Below are 4,090 nucleotides of genomic sequence, written 5' to 3'. Positions count from 1 at the left end.
GATAGCAACGTTTTCATTTATGAAATGTTTTATAGAAATAAACCAATATATTTATAGTCAATTGATTTTTTTATGTGTGCCAAGAAATTCATTGGGCAACCAATATTACAAAAAATCTACGTTCATAGGAGACAGCTATTTTACCTAGTAGTAGGAATAAGTAGACTTCAAGAGATATGTTGTTGGAGTAGCAAGAGGTTATCAACTAATGCAAAGAGGGAAGCCAGATCAGTAATAGAACAATGGCATTAGGGTATAAAAGAGCCTCTGTCCTCATCATGAGCTCAGAAAAGGAGAGGTACAGAGTCATTTATGCTTGAGAAATGCAACTTGAGCCTGTGTCTCTGTAATTTCAGAACAGATAAGGAGAGACATAGGTTTGCATAAGTAGATTAGAGCCTGATTTGGAAGGCTATTCATACTGTGTAGGTAGTTCATGTCAATATTAAAAAAGAGAGGGGAAAATAAAAAGATAAAACAAGTCACCTATAATTCCAATTTCAACTGAAAGGCAGGTTATATTTGTATTTGAAAACTATTTATCACTAAAAAACCTATAATTATCTCACCCTACGCTTTTGTACATGCTATTCTCTAAGACTAGAACATCTATTATTTTCCTCCTTTGCCATTCTCTTCAACTCTACCTCCCATTGTCTTTCACTAAGCCAATTTATATAGGGCTGGGTTAAAATGCTGCCTTCTCTGTGAACCCTTTTCTGACTTCATGCAGTTAATTTCCCCTCTGGTGTGTGCCCACACAGAATTTGTACAGTTCTTCACTTTCACACATGTCACCTTGAACTGTAATCTATCTGATTTTTTCCCTAGAAATTCATGTTCTTGAAACAGAGATGACTAGGTCTTAATTACCTCTGTATCTTACTGCCTACACTGCCTCTGATATATGATAGATATTCAACAAGTTTTAGTTGAAAATGTGTGAATAAATATCCCCAATTAATTGAATCATTGGTTAAGACTATCGGTCAGCTACTGCTCAATCTGTATATAATATGAAGAGAAAAACTTTAATTCTAATACTGTTACTTCCATTCAACACTAACATAAACAATTGATTATTTTACTTTGATTTAACTTCCTCTGCAACTGTTCCAGCCTTCTGTGATCCAGTCATGCCAGCTCTGCATATCATATGATTACATGTATCTGATCAAAATATTATTTTTCAGAAATCATTTCCTGGGCATGATTTCTAATATAAGCACTGTGTGGTCTGTGTCTTCTGAAATAAATGGTTGAGGACATTGGCAAGCTTTTGTTGTCAATCTTACAACTAAAAAAAGATTGGTAAGCTGACAAAATTTGTACCATAGCTGAGGTAGACTGATTCCATACAATAGGTGGAAGAAAAGTAGTATCAGGTCTAATTGGTTGAGTGTCAAATTTAAGTCCAGGACTTATTTGTTAGGTTTCTGCCTCGATGCTGTCTAACACTATCCGTGGAGTCTTGAAGCCTCTTACTATTATTTTGTGGCTGTCTAGGTCTCCATAACAATCAGGCAAGATAAATAAGAGACATCCAAATATGATAAGTCAAACTATCTCTTTTCACTGATGATATGATTCTGTAGTATATCTAGAAAATCCTAAAAACTCTGCAAAAACAGTTCTAGAACTAACAAACACATTCAGCAAAGTTTCAGGATAAAAAGCCAATGTACAAAATCAGTTGAACTGCTATATACCAATAATATTCTAGCTAAGAGCCAAATGAATAACACAGCCCTATTTACAAGAGAGAAAAAAATGAAGTACTTAGAAATACAGCTAACTAAGGAGGTTAAAGATTGATACAAGGAGAACTACATAATTCCACTGATATAAATAAAAAAAGATTCAAATTTAAGAAGAAACATCCAAGCTCCTGTGTGTCAGGACTGAGGCAGATCCAGAAGAATCTATCCAGCACTTTGGGGATGAGCCAGTTTGATGGAATTCATTGGCATCATAAAATTCATTTTCACTGCTGGAGTAAGAGAACTCTGGGACTGTATTTGGAGACAAGTTCACTTCGCTTGGAGAAGTTAGAGTGCTACTCGGTGGTGAATGGCCACTGCCTGTACTATTTGGTGTAGCAGTCTGATGCTGTCCCAAGGTAGCCAACACAGGTCCTACTGGTAGGGAAGATGGACACTGCTGTCTTGACTTACACAACAGGTTCTGGAAGTAATACAATCTGGGAAGGCATTGTGCTGATCACAGGTTCCAAAGGACTAGGTTGATAGATTGCATCTACAGGATTAATAGTACTTATCATTCCATCTGCATGCTTCTCTGCATTACTCTCGTCTTTAGCAATCTGCAGCAACACAATGCAGTGTTTAATTGATTCTACCATGCTATTTGTTGTTTCTTTGAGTTTCCAATTTCTTTCTCTGTTCATCTTCTTTGCAGTTTTGAAGCTTGTCATCAAAAAACTTTAATTGTTCAATCAAGATTTGTAAGTAATCACATCAGCAGCAGCTCAGGAAATAGTCTAAAACGTCCAGATACCACAGAATCACTTAATTCTTCCATGTCCAGTGGAACAAATGATGCTGACGTTTTCAATTCATATGATAGTAGAGATGATGATGCAGAGGCAGGGTCCATGGAGGAGCACAAAAGCATTATCATGCATCTCTTTTCACAGGTTAGGCTTGCGATGGATCTTACTAAGGTAGTTCTTCCAAGGTTTATTCTTGAAAGAAGATCTCTTTTAGAAATGTATGCAGACTGGGACCTGTTTGTGTCCATTAATGACTAGAAGGATCACAAGAATTTCATAGTTCTGGTTGTGAAATGGTACCTCTCTGCCTTTCATGCAAGAAGGAAAGGAACAGTTGACAAAAAGCCATACTATCCCATTTTGGGTGAGATTTTTCAATGTCACTGGACACTACCAAATGATACTGAAGAGAACACAAAACTAGTTTCAGAAGGACCAGTTCCCTGGGATTCCAAAAACAGTGTAACATTCATGGCTGAGCAGGTTTCCCATCATCCACCCATTTCAGCCTTTTATGCTGAGTATTTTAACAAGAATATAAAATTCAATGTTTATGTCTGGACCAAATTAAAATTCCTTCAGATGTCAATTGAGGTGCACAACATAGGGCAGGGCTGTGTCTCATGTCTAGACTATGATGAACATTATGTTCTCACATTCCCCAATGACTATGGAAGGTCTATCCTCACAGTACCCTGGGTGGAATTAAGAGGAGAATGTTATATTAATTGTTCCAAACAGGCTAGAGTGCAAATATAATCTTCTACACTAAACCCTTCTATGCGGCCAAGAAGCCCAAAATTACTGCTGAGATTTTTTTTCTCCTAATGACAAGAAGTCTTTTTGCTCAACGAAGGGGAATGGAATAGTGTGATGTATGCAAAATATGCAACAGGGGAAAATACATCCTTTGTAGATACCAAGAAGTTGCCTGTAATCAAGAAGAAAGTGAGGAAGCTAGAAGATCGGAACAAATATGAATCCCACAGCCTTTGGAAGGATGTCACTTTCAACTTAAAAATCAGCAACTGAAGCAAAGCACAGGTTTGAATAAAAGAGCAGAATCTCAAGAAAGGAAAGAGAAGGAAATTCAGTGGGAGACAAGGTTATTTCATAAAGATGGAGAATGTTGGGTTTATGATGAACCATTACTGAAATATCTTGGTGCTGCCAAGCATTAGGTTTGAAGATGCAAGGTATATACCTGATGATCAGGGCAGTAGGCATAATTCAGCAACAAGCAATCTTCCTTTAGGAGAAACCTGTTTACTACCTTACTAGAGTGGTTCCTATCTCAGGGATACTGGACTTTCTGACACAGATGAACAATTAAAGTGGGAAAAGTTTCCCTTTTCCCTCTGTGGCAGTTATGATTATGATATCAGTCCTGAGAATAACTTCAGGTTCTGAAAACAAGATAATGTCTGCTCCTTTTCCAAACCCCACACGTTGAAAATCATTTATAAATCCAAACCTGAAACTCTGCACTTTAGTACTGCTGTTAAGATATACAACCTGTTTCCTAGTTCATATAATCTTGAGATACATACACACACACACGTATATACACACCACATA

At 37.0% G+C, this 4,090-nt stretch overlaps 1 pseudogene; it reads left to right on the top strand.

The window, feature by feature from the left end:
• The first annotated feature begins 242 nt into the window (after positions 1-242).
• Positions 243-3,741, top strand: LOC105484381 (oxysterol-binding protein-related protein 9 pseudogene; annotated as a pseudogene).
• The last annotated feature ends 349 nt before the right edge of the window (positions 3,742-4,090 follow it).

This window comes from Macaca nemestrina, chromosome 12 (assembly GCF_043159975.1).
Source record: "Macaca nemestrina isolate mMacNem1 chromosome 12, mMacNem.hap1, whole genome shotgun sequence".
Taxonomy (NCBI): Eukaryota; Metazoa; Chordata; class Mammalia; order Primates; family Cercopithecidae; genus Macaca; species Macaca nemestrina.
The sequence above is the reverse complement of the archived record's forward strand: the minus strand, read 5'-3'. Positions and strand labels throughout refer to the sequence as shown.